We start from the raw sequence: 18,122 nt of genomic DNA, 5'->3' as shown, positions 1-18,122 counted from the left end.
TGTTTTAAATGCCCAGTTATAGAGTATCATTCTGCCATATAAAGAATTATTAGGCAGTCATTAGAAAACATGTTTTGCAAGAACAGAGATGCTTATTATGTGTAAAATGAAGAAAGCATGATTTTAAATTGCATGCAGTTTCCCAATTTTGCTTTCATATATACCTGAAAAACAGAAAGGAAAATAACTCTACCAGCTTGTTGATAATGTTTGGTCATCTCTGATTGACAGGGTTCTGGGTATTGTTTTTCTTCAGGTTTCTCAGAATTTTCCATGTTTTTCACAATGAGAATGTTATCATTCCAGGGAGATGTGATACGAAATAGATAATCTTATCATCTATGTGTACCATATGTCAATCTTGGTAGATTTCAACATTTTATTTTATTTCCCAGAACTGACTGTGAGGCAATTGTTCTTTAGCTAGATTTAAAGTAAACAATAAAGTCATTGCACCAAGATGAGCTTTGAGCTGTTTAAAAATGTGGTGGCGGTTGTCTTACAGTTTTGAAAGAGCTTCCCCACCCTCAACTTTCCTCATTCCTGTTTAGTTTTAAACAAACAAAAAGCAGCAAAAATCAAAAACAAAGCAAAATTTTATCTATCCCCAGTGCGGGGGCGGTGGGAACCCCAACTTAACTACCCAGGTCTAAACCCGATCTAAGTCAAAAGAGGAAAAGGATGAGAGTTGAGAAAAACTTTCTCCCCATCCCCTCCCTCCCAAACCCCACATCTTGATTGAATTAACTAACCATATGAGGTTTAAGGGCAGTGCAGTTTCATTCTGGGTTGCCCAAAGTGGTTGTGATCTCTGTTTCTGCCTGCAGTGTTGTATAAGATCCTCTAAGCCTTTTCCTCCATCTAGATCCTGAACCTACTGTTTCTCCTATTTGTGCCCCACTTCTGCTTCCCTCTCCCCTACATGTCTTATCTTCAGCCCATAAAATAATCCTGGACATAACACACGGGCCACCTGATGCAAAGAGCTGACTCATCTGAAAAGACCCTGATGTTGGGAAAGATTGAAGGCAAGAGGAGAAGGGGACAACAGAGGATGAGATGGTTGGATGGCATCACCAACTCAATGGACGTGAGTTTGGGTAACTTTGAAACTCCGTACACAATGGATGGAAGGAGGGAGGAAGACAGACAGATAGATAAACAGATGGATGGGTAGTGAGTTCCATTACAGAGTGTTCTGCTCCTTTTGGGGGCACTCAAACATTATTTATTATTGAGTTAACCTTGAAAAAGAGGCCAGTTTTCCAAAAATGGAATGAATGTGAAGACTAGCTACCATCTCTGCAATTCATGTTAAGAGATATGGAATGCCTAGTCTGAACTTTATCTATGGACTTGATTCTAGTTTCTACTAAGACTTATTTAAAACCTGGAATAAATTATTTTAAAAACTACTACACATAATAGGGTCACCTCCACCATTTGCTGGATATGTAGGATTGACCATAATGCTATGAAAATGGAATGTACAGAATACTTTTTAAAAAATGTATTAATTTGGCTGCACCAGGTGTCAGTTGCAGCACGTGGAATCCAGTTCCCTAACTAGGGATCAAACCCTGGCCCCCTGCACTGAAAGCATAGAATCTTAGCCACTAGACCACCAGGGAAGTCCCCAGGACAAATACTTAATGCTTCATTGAATCTTAAAGGCTATTTAGGACACATCAATATAGTATTAGTCATTGTGTTCCCTTTATATATTGAGTTAAATCATAAGCATGGAGGGAAAACAGAAGCATATCATGAAAAAAATAAGCAATGTGCCAACTGGAGTTTCTGTAGCCTTCATACAACGTTCATATGCAGACTCCCAGAGATCCTTCAGTTCAATTCAGTTCAGTCACTCAGTAGTGCCTGACTCTTTGTGACCCCATGAATCGCAGCACACCAGGCCTCCCTGTCCATCACCAACTCCCGGAATTTACCCAAACTCGCGTCCATTGAGTTGGTGATGCCATCCAACCATCTCATCCTCTGTTGTCCCCTTCTCCTCCTGCCTTCATTCTTTCCCAACATCAGGGTCTTTTCAAATGAGCCAGCTCTTTGCATCAGGTGGCCAAAGTAATGGAGTTTCAGCTTCAACATCTGTCCCTCCAATAAACACCCAGGACTGATCTCCTTTAGGATGGACTGGTTGCATCTCCTTGCTGTCCAAGGCACTTTTAAGAGTCTTCTCGAACACCACAGTTCAAAAGCATCAATTCTTTGGCGCTCAGCTTTCTTTATAGTCCAACTCTCACATCCATACATGACTACTGGAAAAACCATAGCCTTGGCTAGACGGACCTTTGTTGGCAAAGTAACGTCTCTTCTTTTTAATATGCTGTCTAAGTTGGTCATAACTTTCCTTCGAAGGAGTAAGCACCTTTTAATTTCATGGCTTCAATCATCATCCGCAGTGATTTTGGAGCCCAGAAAAATAGTCAGCCACTGTTTCTCCATCTATTTTGCCATGAAGTGATGGGACCAGATGCCATGATCTTAGTTTTCTGAATGTTGAGCTTTAAGCCAACTTTTTCACTCTCCTCTTTCATCAAGAGGCTCTTTAGTTCTTCTTGACTTTCTGCCATAAGGGTGGTGTCACCTGCATATCTGAGGTTATTGATATTTCTCCCAGCAATCTTGATTCCAGCTTGTGCTTTCTCCAGCCCAGCATTTCTCATGATGTACTCTGCATATACGTTAATAAGCTGGGTGACAATATACAGCCTTGATGTACTTCTTTTCCTATTTGGAACCAGTCTGTTTTTCCATGTCCAGTTCTAACTGTTGCTTCCTGACCTGCATACAGGTTTCTCAAGAGGCAGGTCAGGTGGTCTGGTATTCCCATCTCTTTCAGAATTTTCCACAGTTTGTTGTGATCCACACAGTCAAAGGCTTTGGCATAGCCAGAGATCTTTAGGAAGTTCCAAAGTCTTATCTAAAGCTTAGTTTCCCCATTTGCAAGGGAAGAATATTAATTATACTACCCTTCAGGTTGTGACGAGGCTGGTTAATAGGTGCTCGATAAATATTAGTTGACTTGGATTCTGTCTGAATTAACATTAAAGAAAAGAAAAGAAAAAGGGGTACCCAAAGCCAGTGCTCTGTGAGAACCTGGAGGGATGGGATGGGGAGGGAGGTGGAAGTGGTGTTCAGGTTGGAGGCGACACATGTATACCTATGGCCAATGTATGGCAAAACCATCATAATGTTGTAATTATCCTCCAATTAAAAAAAAAAACAAACTTCCTGCCTTGTTAGGAAGCACTTCAGGTAAGAGGTAACTTGGTTGTGATTTGGAAAAAAGGACCAAAAAGAAACTACTTGTGAATTCCAGGCCTGGTTTATCAAGTTAAAATTATGTTTGCTCTGATTCATTCATGAACGAATCCATGAATCCACTTCCCCAGTGGCTCAGTGGTAAAGAACCTGCCTGCAGTGCAGAGAAGTGGATTCGATCCCTGGGTCAGGAAGATCCCTTGGAGGAGGGCATGGCAACCCACTCCAGAAAAAAAATAAAGAAGTTCTCTCAGTGCCAGGGTGACGGCTCAAAACCTAGAGAAAGTGGACATGTAAGCTGAATAGTTTTTTAACATTGTTTCTCCAGGTGAGCTGGCATTGGAAGAATTTAACTGAACTGGATCAGCTCTGGATGCTAAAATGTTTACGGTTTAACTGGTATATCAATGTCTCCCCAACTCCCTATGAGCAGGGTGTATGGAAGAAGCATTATATTCAAATGGTGAAAGAACTCCATGTTACCAAGCCCAAGGTAAATTTGGGAAAAGAAGAATTACTAACATCAGCTACTTAAGAATTCTAGAACTAAGTTGGAGAAGGCCATTGTTTCAAAAGAAATATACCATGACTTCAAAATTGCCTTGTTCTAAGAACTTAACAGCTCTTTTCAAGATATCCATGTTAGTTGAAAGTAATCTGACACTCACAAACCACAGTTCCACCAGGTTATGACTTGGAGCTCCTCATTCTCTCCAGATTCCTGGATTTCTGTGTCTCTGATGCCTACAGTACACAATTCTGACACTGGGATTCTGTGGGTAATGTGCAGTATTTATTACCTATGGGTCATCAAATTTTACTTAACTAATTCAAATTTTCTGTGATTCTCCCAGGCAAATTGAAGTTTATGTTTCTATCATTAATAAAGAAAAGTTTGCAAAACATTAGTAACTAGGAAATGGCATAATGGGCATATTAAAGTTCTTTTCACTTTAGAAACTAGCAATGTAAAGTCCTTACATAGAATTGTAAACAGTAAACAGTATGAGCATAAATTTTTTCTAGTGGTTTTCTATGCATTGCAACCAATGTTTATGTTCATTCTTATAGTCAGAGTTAATTAGATAACTTATGGGAAATTTGTATGAGCTTTTTCTTTATGGCATGATCTATATACATGCAGAGTTGTGCATCGTTTTGTATAATAGAAGAGTTCCTGAAAATTATGTGTAAATTACAATTTTAAAATTATTTTTAAAACCACAGGGATTTTTTTTTATAGAAAAGCTGCAGTGAGTCCTTTTTGAATTGGAGAATCCTTTTGAAATATGAATAGTTGGCTCTTAACATGCTGATTTACGTTTCATTTTATTGTGTTTACTTGAAGTAGAAACCCTCTACATTTAATATAGTAATAAAGTGCATAATTAATATTGTTATAATTACAATGATAAAAGCAGTCTTTCTGATTTCAATGATGGCTGTTCTTCGTGAGAATTTCTTTTAAAAAGAAAAATGTAAAGTGCAGTGGTGGAAGAGTTATTTTAAAAATTACAATAGCTATGACTCCTTTTATCACAAGGTTTCCCTTAACTCTCCTTCAACGTCACTCATAGCCAGGGAAAGGCTTCAATAGCTGACGCGTGGGCTGTTCTGGGACAGAGGAGAGAAAAGTGATCCACCAGGTTGTAGAATGAAAAAAGGTTTTGAGTATTGTATGTAATACTGATTTTAATACTTGGTCTTCAACAATAACTCTTTTTCCAGAAACCATTTATGGACTTCCCTGGTGGCTCAGATGGTAAGGAATCCACCTGCAATGCAGGAGATGCAGGTTTGATCCCTGGGTTGGGAGGATCCCCTGGAGAAGAGAAAGGCCACCCACTCCAGTATTCTTGCCTGGAGAATCCCCATGGTTGGAGGAGGTTGGTGGGCTACAGTCTGCAGGATCATAAAGAGTCGGACCTGACTGAGCAACTAACACACACATATTTTAAGACGATGAATAGTTCTGATACAAGAAAATTGCCACATTGTTGCTTAGTATTTCATTTCTTTAGGGAGTAGTTTGTTATAGTAAATTTCAGTTTTTCTATTAAAGAAAAATTTGGCAAATTAAACCTGGTAAGATATAAAAAAGGAATAATACATGATGACCAAGTGGGATGTATCCAGGGAGAGTAAGGTTGGCATAATATTAAAAAAAATCAGTCCATGTAATTCACAGAATAAAAGAGAAAAGATGTCTGGTTATTTCAATATATGCAAACAAAAGCATTTAAAATTTTTTCATCATTTGCCATTTAAAAAAGTCTCAAATGGCTTTGGGTAAAGGGAACAAAGTTTTTGTTTACTTAACAGAAAAGTCATCAGTTTTCATTATTATCTATTCTGTTAATGGGTCAAATATTTTGTACTTTTCAGAATTAATGTTTATGTATATAGTTACGAGCATTCATGCCTAAATTTTCTCCCCCGAAAATGCTTTTTTATTATCATGTATTCTTTATTACCAGTGGTGTTAAACAAGACCTCTTCCAGCAAAAATAGATTTCATTCAATATAAACTCAGAAAAATGAAATGAATGCCCATCTTATTTTATTTATTTTATTTTTTTGGCCACTCCGTGTGACTTGGGCTCTTAGTTCCCTGACCAGGGATTGAACTCCTGCTCTCGGCAGTGAAAGTGTGGAGTCCTCACCACTGGACCACCAGGGAATTCCTTGAATGTCCATTTTAAGTGAGATCCGCACTGTGCTGTGCTTAGTTGCTCAGTCGTGTCCAACTCTTTTCAGCCCCATGGCCTGTAGCTCACCAGGCTCCTCTGTCCATGGGGATTCTCCAGGCAAGAGTACTGGAGTGGGTTGTCAGGATTCACACAAAACACTGAACACTAATCTTGTAATGAGCCATCGATTATATAAAAGTAAAATGTCTTCTTACTCTACTACTTACAATCACCCACTAAATCAGTAAATATGTATTAAATACTGTTATGTGCTAGCTGCTAAGGGTACAATGGTCTTAACCCCACTTTCTGGGAGCCTAGTCTATGGCCCAGGACACAAACAGCTAGTTACCACACTGAATACGAAGTACTATCCTGTAAGAGAAATATGCACAAAGAAAGAGCAGTTGAAACAAGGATAAGAAACTAACTGATTCTGCTTGGAGGAACTTGGGGAATTTTTAAATTTTCACAAACAATTTAAGCAAATCAATTTACTGAGCAAAGCTTCCCTAATCTCTTAAAGAAAAAAAAATTAAACCTTTAATGGCTTCTCAACGTAGCAGTATCTCTTCCCTTAGGCTACAACCGCATAAAAACCCTTACGAATTTTATATACAAAAGAACAAGACTTTCATTTTGGGCAATTAAAAAATAGACTTTCCAAAAAAAAAAAAAAAAAGATTTTCATTTCCCAATTCTTTAGGAATGGCTGAAGTTTTGATAATTGATAAAATCTATAGTTTACCCCTACATAATGGAAATTGTTTCTGTGTTTTAGATAGGTAGAACAGGGTACTGTTTTTAAGAACGTATATTGTTATGAACAAACTAACTGCAGTTGTGGAATAGCTGTATAATGATATGGTAGGAGAGGTGGCGACACAGGATAGAGAAGCTCACTGTGTGGCCTGAAGCTGGAGAGTCCCGGATTCAAATTCTGACCCTGGGTCTTACTGCTTATGTCTTCACAGTAGTGGTGGAAAAATTTATCAGTTTATCCTACCTTCAGTTTTCTCTTCTGTAAAATGGAAGCAGTTACAATTACCTTTTAAAGTTATTATGAAGGTTGAATAAAGTAATGTAGGAACGGGACTTTCCTGGTGGTCCAGTGGTTAAGACTCTGTGCTTCCAATGTAAGCGGTGCAGGTTTGATCCCTGGTAGGGGGAACTAAGATCCCACATGCCTCACTGTATAACCCCCCTCAAAAAATAATAAGGTAGGAGTACTTCCTGAGACAGTGCCTGGCACATACAAGTACCTCTGGGTTGGTGGCTGCTATAATCACTGCCACCATTATCAGTGCCATCATGGTGATGATGATAATGATTCTTTTAAAGGATTTATTTATTTATTCATTTTTGGTTACAAAGGGTCTTCGTTACTGCCCTTGGGCATTCTGTAGTTGCAGTGAACAGGGGCTACTCTTGACCTTCCGTGCTCAGGATTCTTATTGCGATGGCTTCTCTTGTTGCAGAGCACAGACTCCAGAGCTCTGGCTCAGCGGTTGTGGCACACGGGCATACGGAATCTTCCTGGACCAGGGATTGACCCAGTGTCCCCTGCATTGGCAGGCACATTCTTAATCACTAGACCACCAGGGAAGTCCATGTTCTTTGTTTTACTTTTGTTATTATTATAGTGTTTTGAGAACAGAAATAATTTTCTCCTTCTGCTGCTGCTGCTGCTAAGTCTCTTCAGTCGTGTCTGACTCTGTGCGACCCCATAGACAGCAGCCCACCAGGCTCCCCTGTCCCTGGGATTCTCCAGGCAAGAACACTGGAGTGGGTTGCCATTGCCTTCTCTGACAAACTAGGAGCACAATCGGACATTTCTCTGGCTTAAAAAACAAAACAAAAATCAAAGGCTAAACAGAAACCCTCTCTCTGGGTTTTTGACATTTACCATCTGTCACCCTCTAGCAGGGCTTGCTTAAGTTAAAACAGTCATAAATTAAAGACTTCAAAAGTTGTGCTCATTCAAGCTGAAAGGGAAACCAGGGCAAAGTAAACACGGATGGAACACCATTAAGCTACGAGTAGGTGAAGTGTGTGATTATATGGACCTACTTGTGTGTGTTATTTGCTCAGTCATGTCTGACTCTTTGCGACCCTGTGGACTGTAGCCTGCCAGGCTTCTCTGTCCATGGAATTCTCCAGGCAAGAATACTGGAGTGGGTTGCCATTTCCTCCTCCAGGGGATCTTCTGACCCAGGGATCGAACCTGGGTCTCCTGCATTGCAGGTGGGTTCTTTACCATCTGAGCCACCAGGGAAGCATACTTGTGTGGTTTCTGTAAATATGCTAATTAGAATCACTATTTCTGCTTAATTATGATAAGGAGCATTAAGGCATAATTAAACCCTCCAAAAGTGAGCTGGGATGTTTGACTCAACATTGGTGTCTATGATATGCGTGCATGCTCAGTCTTGTCTGACTCTTTGCAACCCCATGGACTGTAGCCTGCCAGGCTCCTCCTTTCCATGGAATTTTCCAGGCATGAATACTGCAGTGGGTTGCCATGTCCTACTCCAGGTGATCTTTCAGACCCAGGGATCGAACCCGAGTCTACTGCATCTCCTGCCTTGGCAGGCAGAGTCTACCACTCTGCCACTGGGGGAGCCTTGTGGCTGTTCAGGCCGCAGACTGCAGGTGGCTAAGGCCCCCTCCCTCCACTGCGCCAGTTTGCCCCCCCGCCCACCACACTCCTACATGAGGCAAGGTGATTGTGAAAATGAAATACTAGCTATGGGGCCTGAGAGGAGAGGAACTGGGTTTTGAGGAAATTCATTTAGGGGACATAAAGAAAGTAAGGAGTAAATAAAATCTGACAATAAAATGGATAATGAAGGACCTACTGTACAGCACAGGGAACTCTGCTTAATGTTATGTGGCAGCCTGGATGGGAGAGGGGTTTGGGGGAGAATGGACACATGAATACGTATGTCCGAGTCCCTTTGCTGTCCACCTGAAGCCATCACAACATTGTGAATCGGCTGTGCTCCAGTGTAAAACAGAAAGCTGAAAACGAAACAGAAATGACAAGTGCAGCTGTGGAGAGAGTGTGGTAGACACGGCCCAGGTGTGATTAGAGTGGAGAAAACCACAGATTCATTAGATAGAAAGTTCTTGCATCATTTAGACAGGTTTATCTAGGAAGATTCAGGAGGAACTAGAGAAACAGGGGAGCAGGAAAAACTTAGGGGAGCGCCTTACAGAGCCAGGATGAGAAGGACAGATCACCAGCGCCCAGGGAGGACCTGAGGCCTGAACACTGGTGTGCACCCTGCCCCTCAAAGTGGGAAGAGGCATGTGACGCTAGGGGAGGTTAAAGCTTTGTGAGATGGGGCAGTTAGAAGACAAACAGTGTGGGTGTGAAGGACAAAGAACATTCCTTTGAATATGTCCAAACTTTTTGGCACCAGGGACCAGTTTTATGAAAGGGGATTTTCCCCATGAATTGGTGAAGTGGGGATGGTTTCAGGATGATTCAAGTGCATTACATTTATTGTGTACTTTATTTCTATTATTATTACATCAGCTCCACCTCAGATCATCAGGTATTAGATCCCGGAGGTTGGGGACCCCTCTCTCAGCTCTCTCTCCAGGGCATGGCTATCAGGTCACTGAGGCATTTTCTCTGTTTGCCTGTCATTACTTAGAGCCTTCAAATAAGAGAATTATCCCCCCAAACAGAAACATTCTCAAAGAAACAGTTTCAAATCTGTGTATATTGCTGTGAGTGGGTGATGTTTTCTACTATTATTAGGTTTGAGTTTCAAGGGTACCTGATTCCCCTTTGAATTCTAGCACTGCCTCCTCATAGCTGCTTCGTTGAACCACCTTTTGGTGTGAATCATTGATAGAAGCTAGCCTTCCCATGTGGCTCAGTGGTAAAGAATCCACCTGCCAATACTGGAGATACGGGTTTGATCCCTGGGCCGCGAAGATTCCCCTGGGAGAGGAAATGACAACCCATTCCAATATTCTTGCCTGGGAAAATCCTATGGACAGAAGAGCCTCGCGGGCTACAGTCTGTGGGGTCCCAAAGAGTTGGATATGACTGAGTGAATCTCTATTTGATTACTAATGTTTTATCATTTTGAAGATGATTTATTAAAATTATGTAAACATCAAGGTATGTTCATTCCCATTAGTTTTTTGTGGTAGTGGTTGTTTGTTTGTTTTGCTTCTTGGCCACACCATGTGGCATGTGAGATCTTAATTCCCTGACCAGGGATTGAACCTGTGACCCCCTGCATTGGAAGCTCAGAATCTTAACCACCGGACCATTAAAGAAATCCCATCATTAGTTATTATAATAAAATTCCAGACAGAACAAAGCCTTGAAAAAAATACAAGCACTACAGGACAGCCAAGTGCCACCTTAAACTTCAGAGATTTTCCCATGTTGAGTAAAGACGTGAAAAAAATAATTGTTTGAAATCTTAACAGCTGGCCCCATGATTCCTTTTTGGGAAGAGGAAGGAGGGAGCTGTCTCCTTGGGGGAAAGCCACTGAGGAGCAAATGCTACAGGCACCTGGACTCCAGGGGAGGGAAAACCTGCCAGGCTGGAGATTAGAGGAAGAGTTTCTTGTTTCTGCTCCTGCAAGGAGAGGAGAGTAGGGGCAGAGGGCAGAAAGGAAAGAAATAAGACCATGAAAGAAAAGCCAACCGGATGGATGGAAGCTGAGCCCGGGCAGGGGAAAATGACATGTCAGTACTAGATGGTAACCCAGCCATTCCCAATCAAATTTGTTCCCTATTACTGGGATGTAAAGCCTGACTTCCATCTCTTTAGGAAATTGGACTCAATTTACACATGGAAGCAAGATCTCAGTAGTCTAGAAACCAAGAAAGCCCTTCAGGACTATTTACAAAAACCAAGGTGGGGAGGGTGGGACTTCCCTGGCAGTCCAGTAGTTAAGACTTCACGCTTCCAGGGGGTGAAGGTTTGATCCTTGGTAAGGGAACTAAGATCCTACACACTGAACGTGGCCAAGGGAGGGAAAAAATGCTATCCTTAAAAATAAAACCAAGAGGGGCGGGCTTTGGGCTTCCCAGGGCTGGAATTGGGACCCAGCTGAACTGACATCTTGTTTTTTCTTTCCTTTTCCCTACCAAGTTAAGTATAAAAACAAATACCTTTTTGTCTCACGCTCAGCCTTTTTTTCTTGAAGGTTAGAAGTCCTCACTTTCCAGGTTTTGATTTAGCCAAGGATTTCAAAAAGCTTTCTGTTCACAGAGTTCAGCTAAATACAAGTAACAAAAGCTTACCTGCTTACTCTAATTGCTTTAGATTAAGACCTTATCTTGCCTGGTTCTCCTCCCCTTAACTCCAGCCTCTGTGGTTACCGTCTTGACCTCCTTCCAGGATAACTTGATTCTTAATGTCCTGATTGTTTTTTTTTTTTTTTTTTGATATTTTAATTGTTTCTTTATTTTTAAAAGGTAGTTTTATAATTATAAAAATTTTTTTTAATTTTATTTTTAAACTTTACATAACTGTATTAGTTTTGCCAAATATCAAAATGAATCCGCCACAGGTATACATGTGTTCCCCATCCTGAACCCTCCTCCCTCCTCCCTCCCCATTCCATCCCTCTGGGTCGTCCCAGTGCACCAGCCCCAAGCATCCAGTATCGTGCATCGATTGTTTTTTAATAGTCTTTAAGCTTTCTCACTTTTTCCCCCCCTATCTGGATTAAGAGAGGAGGAGAAAGGAGTATTCTCTAAAGGAATTCATGGTTCATGTCTAAGAAAAAACAATGGTTTAAGAATTGGGAAACCCCAGGTTCTGGCCTTAGCTCTACTGTTGACCAGCAGACACTCAAGCTATTTCTAAAATAAATTAGAATTGCATTTTTTTAAATAACTGAGGTTTCTTTTAAATATTTAATTTATTGAGTATTTATTTCACTGCACTGGGTCTTAGTTGCAGCACATAAGATCAATCTTCCTTGTGGCATGTGGGATCTAGTTCCCTGACCAGGGATCGAACCCACACCCACTGCATTGGGAGCACAGAGTCTTAGCCACTGGACCACCAGGGAAGTCCCTGAAATACCTCTTTAATGTCTCTTCCAGGCTAAAGTCTGAATCTCTGGACCCTCATAGTTTCCCACCACATTTACTCTCTGCTTTCCCCCAGTACCAAGAAAGAATCCAGTGTATTCATGAATCCTAATTCCAAATCATTAAAAACTGGTTTCTGTTTCCTTTTTTTTCCTTCAAACTTTAGAAAACCTAAATAATTAAAACAGAAGAACTTATAAAACATAGTTTATACAGTGGTTTTCTTGCAAGCAGTCTTTAATAGACTTCTTTCAAATTCTGACAAATACACTAGGTGTTTGGCTTGGATATGCAGGACTAAAAATATCTAAAGGAGAGATTTTTAATTACTTAGTTCAATCCGTGAAATTCCTGTGAATTCTATCTGGAAGAAAGAATAAGAAAGAATATGAGGGACTTCACTGGTGGTCCAGTGGCTAAGACACTAGTCCCACTGTAGGGAGCCTGGGTTTGATTCCTGGTCAGGAAACTAGATTCCACATGCCAGAGTGAAGACCTGAAGAAGCCAAATAAATAATGATAAATAAATAAAATTTAGGAGCAAAACAACAATATATATTTTTTAACAAATAGAATATGGGCTTTGCAGTCTGAGAGACCTGGCCTTTTTCTTTTTCATGGTAGCAAGCAAACAGGATTTATTTCAGAGAGAAAGTACAAAACTCTCAGCATAGACACAGAGGAGGTGAAGTGCCCCAGACCGGGACTTTGCAGTGCAACTTTAGATAAGTTACTTAACCTCTCTGAGCCTCAACTTCTAAAGAAATTTCCCTGTTTCATTCATACATTTTTAACTTTATTTTTTAATTGCAGGAAAATCGCTTTACAATGTTGTGATCGTTTCTGCCATAAAAACATGAAATGCTTCACCAATTTGCATGTCATCCTTGAACAGGGGCCATGCTAATCTTCTTTGTATCATTCCAATTTAAGTATATGTGCTGCCAAAGTGAGCACTGAGCCTCAATTTCTTCATCTATGAAATGGGAATGATACCTCCCTTGCAGGACTGTTGTGAGGATCACATGCCAGGTATATATTAAGTACTCAATACATGTTCATGTTCTCCTCCATTAAACACCATCTTATTTTTTACTTTGCTCACCAAGAGCACACGTTTGGGCCTGAAACAGCCTAGGTTCAATGGCCTGATCCCACAATTTTAGCAACTCGGTGATTTGGGATAAGTTGTTAACAATCTCGGAAGCACTGTTTTCTCATCTGGAAAATGGAGTTAGCACCAACAGTGCCCAGCTCCAGGAAGCGTTCATGAACTAGTCACATCCATCAGAATCACATTAAATCACCATGGAGACAGCAGGGATACTGAGAGAGTGCTGATGCTGAGTGGCTGCTGAGTTGCTGATGAGGGGTCAGCCAGGTGGCCAGGAGGAGGCTCCATCCTTCTCTTTCTTGATTTTACCTTTACTTGCCCCACTTTTCTTTTTTTAAATATTTTAAATTATTTTACAGCTACGCTGCTGCTGCTGCTGCTAAGTCGCTTCAGTCATGTCCGACTCTGTGCGACCCCATAGACGGCAGCCCACCAGGTCCCCTCGTCCCTGGGATTCTCCAGGCAAGAACACTGGGGTGGGTTGCCATTTCCTTCTCCAATGCATGAAAGTGAAAAGTGAAAGTGAAGTCGCTCAGACGTGTCTGACTCTTTGCGACCCCATGGACTGCAGCCCACCAGGCTCCTCCACCCATGGGATTTTCCAGGCAAGAGTACTGGAGTGGGGTGCCATCGCCTTTCAGTTCAGTTCAGTTCACTTCAGTTCAGTCGCTCAGTTGTGTCCGACTCTTCGCGGCCCCATGAATCGCAGCACGCCAGGCCTCCCTGTGCATCACCAACTCCTGGAGTTCACTCAAACTCACATCCATTGAGTCAGTGATGCCATCCAGCCATCTCATTCTGTTGTCCCCTTCCTCCTGCCCCTAATCCCTCCCAGCATCAGAGTCTTTCCCAATGAGTCAACTCTTCACATGAGGTGGCCAAAGTACTGGAGTTTCAGCTTTAGCATCATTCCTTCCAAAGAACACCCAGGACTGATCTCCTTTAGAATGGATTGGTTGCATCTCCTTGCAGTCCAAGGGACTCTCAGGAGTCTTCTCAAACAGCACAGTTCAAAAGCACCAATTCTTTGGCGCTCAGCTTTCTTCACAGTCCAACTCTCACATCCATACATGACCACTGGAAAAACCATAGCCTTGACTAGACAGACCTTTGTTGGCAAAGTAATGTCTCTGCTTTTCAATATGCTATCTAGGTTCGTCATAACTTTTCTTCCAAGGAATAAGAGTCTTTTAAATTCATGGCTGCAGTCACCTTCTGAAGTGATTCTGGAGCCCCCCCAAAATAAAGTCTGACACTGTTTTCACTGTTTCCCCATCTATTTCCCATGAAGTGATGGGACCAGATGCGATGATCTTAGTTTTCTGAATGTTGAGCTTTAAGCCAACTTTTTCACTCTCCTCTTTCACTTTCATCAAGAGGCTTTTTAGTTCCTCTTCACTTTCTGCCATAAGGGTGGTGTCATCTGCATATTTGAGGTTATTGATATTTCTCCCGGCAATCTTGATTCCAGCTTTCCATCGCCTTGGTGGGTCTCAATTGCAGCATGTGGGATCTTTCATTGTGGGGTGCGGGCTTCTCTCTAGATGTGGCTCCCGGGCTCAGTAGTTGTGACTTGCAAACTTAATTGCCCTGTGGCTTGTGGCATCTTAGTTCCCCCACCAGGGATCAAACCCTCGTCCCCTGCATTGGAAGGCAGATTTTTGACCACTGGACCACCAGGGAAAGCCCCTCCCCACTTTTCTTTGTCTTTCTCCTTTATCTTCTCTTTCAGTTTCTGCTGTGTGAAAAATGGTTGCATCCAGAGTGGTATGATATGTAACCCATATATTTTCTTTCCCTGCATGGCCTCCATAAATCTTGTGTCTGTGCATGACTCCTTCTCAGTGCTGGGTTTTTGATTCCACATCCCCAGGTAGAATACTGTGTGTTGAACTCTGTGCCATGGATTTGGTGCTGTGCGTCCTCCTTTGCCTCGGATACCTCCAAGATGAAAAGACCTAATTGCTAAGAATCCTGGGGGCAAAATTAATTCTCAGGAAGGACCACGACTTAGCATCTTTGCATTTCTCTTTTACCTCGGAAAGAGCATAGTCTGCTTGTTCTGTCTTGGGGCCTCTTGTTTGATCATGCTATGCATAATAAATTAATGTGGCATTTCCAACAGGAGTAATTCTACTTACTTCTTTCCCCGAATATTTAGACTGTGGCCAAATGGCTTCTTGTTTTTACTTAAGAGTTAAACAAAAGGGACTTCCCTGGTGGTGCTGTGGTTAAGACTGTGCCTTCCAATGCAGGGGCTGCAGGTTCAAACCCCGATGGGGGGACCAAGATCCCACATGCCTCACTGCTCAAAAACCAAAACGAAAAACAGAAGCAATATTGTAACAAATTCAGTAAACAACTTTAAAAATGGTCCACATCAAAAAAATTCTTAAAAAATATATACGTGTGCATATGTAGTCTATATGTATGTGCATGAGTATAACCCTTTGTACTAAATAGTTTGGCTTTTTACAGCAAACTACATTAGAAGCCAATTTGTTCAGACATGGATGCTTTGAAATGTAAATTCATAGTCCCTACTAACAAAGAACCATAGGAATTCTATGTTCTGTGCACATGTGGCGGCACAACCCGACTTTATGCCACCTATTTGGGAGGCTGAATGGTATATTATATATATATATATATATATCATATAATCTTGGACTTAAATTCCAAAGCCCTGGCTAGAATTTTCTGCTTAGCCTTTCCCCCACAACTGATGGTTTTACCCCAGAGCTAAAGACAAATGAAGAACAAAAACAGGCCTGTTGCTGTGTTGATTATTTCTTGCTCACCTCTATTTCTCTATTAAAAACATTTTTTAAGGTATATATTTTTTAATGTGGACCAATCTTTTTCAATGGCCACATCATACAGCATGCAGGATCTTTAGTTGGGGCGTGCAAACTCTTAGTTGTGGCATGCAGGATCTAGTTCCCTGACCAGGGATGGAACCCCAGCCCCTTTGCATTGGGAGCTCGGAGTCTTAGCCACTGGACCACCAAGGGAGTCCCTAGACCCATTGTTTCTTGACTGCTTTCCCTTCGTGCCTGTAGTCCTTTCTCCCCTTAAGATCATTAATTACTGAGACCTGTTTAAGGGCAAGCATTGTGGCCAGGTTTAGATCACAAAATGTCTTGGACCAAAATGAGGTCAAGCTTGATTATCTTTCTTCAGGGACCCCCTCCCCTGTCTGCTTACAACACCCAATGTTGACATAAAGGAAATTTCCAGTTATTTCAACCAGATCATCAGATGCTGTGGACCAAACTCAAGACTGTTAGATTTGTAGTCTGTATATTTCCTCAGGCTTCCCAGGTGACTCAAGTGGTAAAAAAAATCTACCTACCAATGCAGGAGATACAGGTTTGATCCCTGGGTCAGAAAGATCCCCTGGAGGAGGAAATGACAACCCACTCCAGTATTATTGTCTGGAAAGTTCCATGGACAGAGGAGCCTGGCAGGCTACAATCCACGGGGTTGCAAAGAGTCAGACACAGCTTAGCCACTGGACGCACACACACACGCATGTAATTTCCCATATTTTGTCTTTCCTCCTGTGATAATGGGCATTAAAGTCTTAAAATGAGGGTCTACGAGCTTTTTTTCAGGGACAACCAGGAAGGGTGGTGGCTGACTAGCCCACTCAAGATGGCTGTTCCCTTGCTCTCTGTCTGTCCCTTGCCCGACCAGTGCCTGCTTCATTTACACTTACTCTGGCCTTCCTACATACTTGCCTTGGGCGCCAGCTAGTGGTTGTTCTTATCAAAGGGGCGGTGAGGTGTGTGCCCTTCTGTTGGTTTCCCTGGTAATCGATGAGCCCATCTGACATCAACTCCCCTGTAACTGGCAATCTCCCCCTCCACCAGGAGCAAAGACTGCTGCCACGTCCTGAAGGTGTGTGCTGCACAGCGTGGGAGGTCGCTCCAGGACTTCGCTTCAGACACAGAAGCTCCCCATCTGTCAAACCACTGAAGTCTCTGTTGCCTGATCCATGTGTGCATGCTAAGGCACTTCAGTCAGGCCTGACTCTTTGCAACTTTATGGGCTGTAGCCCGGCAGGTCCCTCTGTTCATGGGATTCTCTGGTCAAGAACACTGGAGTGGGTTTGCCATTCCCTTCTCCAGGGGATCTTCCTGGTGCAGGGATCGAACCCCCATCTCCTGTGTCTCCTGCATTGCTAGTGGATTCTTCACCGCTGAGCCACCGGGGAAGCCCTCTGTTGCCCAATCCAGGCTTTTGTCAGTCTTGAAGCTGGGCAAATGCAGGCTTTGTAGGCCTGTGAGGTGCAGTCCAACAGGTGGGCATAAAGAGACCAGGTTCCAGAGCCCCTCAGGAAGGGGTGAGACACTTGACAGCTTGGGGTGGTGGTGACAATTACCAAGAGCAGAGGTGGTGGGGCGGGGGAGTCCCTGGGACCTGCCAGGGTGGAATAGGAGAGTTTGAGAGGAGCCTGCCTGGGCCTGTGGATCTCCCCCGGGGGGACTTAGGAGAAAGGGTTCCTCAAATACACTGATAAATATACTCTGCACCGTAATAGGATTCCATTTGAAACGGTTGCAGCCGAGGTGTTATGAGCCCATTCTTGTGTGACAGAAAGCTAGGCTGTTCCTCCATTTCGAAGGTATTATTTTATTTTCCTTGTTCCTAAAATAGCACAAAGGAAGGCTTCTGTTTGTTCTTTTACCTTGTGCTAATCCTAGAGCAACATGAATATGCTGACTGTACACGGATCTTGAAACAACAGCGAAAACTTCCAACACGGGAAGACAATTAATTCCCACTCCTTTCCCCTTTCCTCTTGGATTCCAATGACTGGCTGTGTTTAACCCTAGTTTTGCCTACTCTTTCCCAGAAAAGTCACAGCTAACATGCATGGATCTACTAGCAGGAGCATAGATTCAGTAGGATGTGGGATTCCAGCTTGATTCTCCAGGGGCTGACATCTCAT

General features: G+C 42.3%; 1 long non-coding RNA gene and 1 other non-coding gene across 3 annotated transcripts; one reads left to right on the top strand and one right to left on the bottom strand.

Annotated features, from left to right (window-relative positions):
- The first annotated feature begins 792 nt into the window (after positions 1-792).
- Positions 793-18,049, top strand: LOC129640898 (uncharacterized). 2 transcript variants are annotated; one of them, XR_008709029.1, is made up of 3 exons: positions 793-1,090; positions 3,614-3,778; positions 18,027-18,049. It is a non-coding gene; the product is annotated as an uncharacterized LOC129640898 (long non-coding RNA). The 2 variants fall into 2 exon arrangements; XR_008709028.1 differs by lacking the exon at positions 18,027-18,049 and adding an exon at positions 7,583-7,727.
- Positions 12,902-13,008, bottom strand: LOC129640978 (U6 spliceosomal RNA). The gene has a single exon (XR_008709044.1). It is a non-coding gene; the product is annotated as a U6 spliceosomal RNA (small nuclear RNA).
- Positions 18,050-18,122: the final 73 nt, after the last annotated feature.

Source organism: Bubalus kerabau, unplaced genomic scaffold (assembly GCF_029407905.1).
Source record: "Bubalus kerabau isolate K-KA32 ecotype Philippines breed swamp buffalo unplaced genomic scaffold, PCC_UOA_SB_1v2 scaffold_54, whole genome shotgun sequence".
NCBI lineage: Eukaryota > Metazoa > Chordata > Mammalia > Artiodactyla > Bovidae > Bubalus > Bubalus kerabau.
The sequence above is the reverse complement of the archived record's forward strand: the minus strand, read 5'-3'. Positions and strand labels throughout refer to the sequence as shown.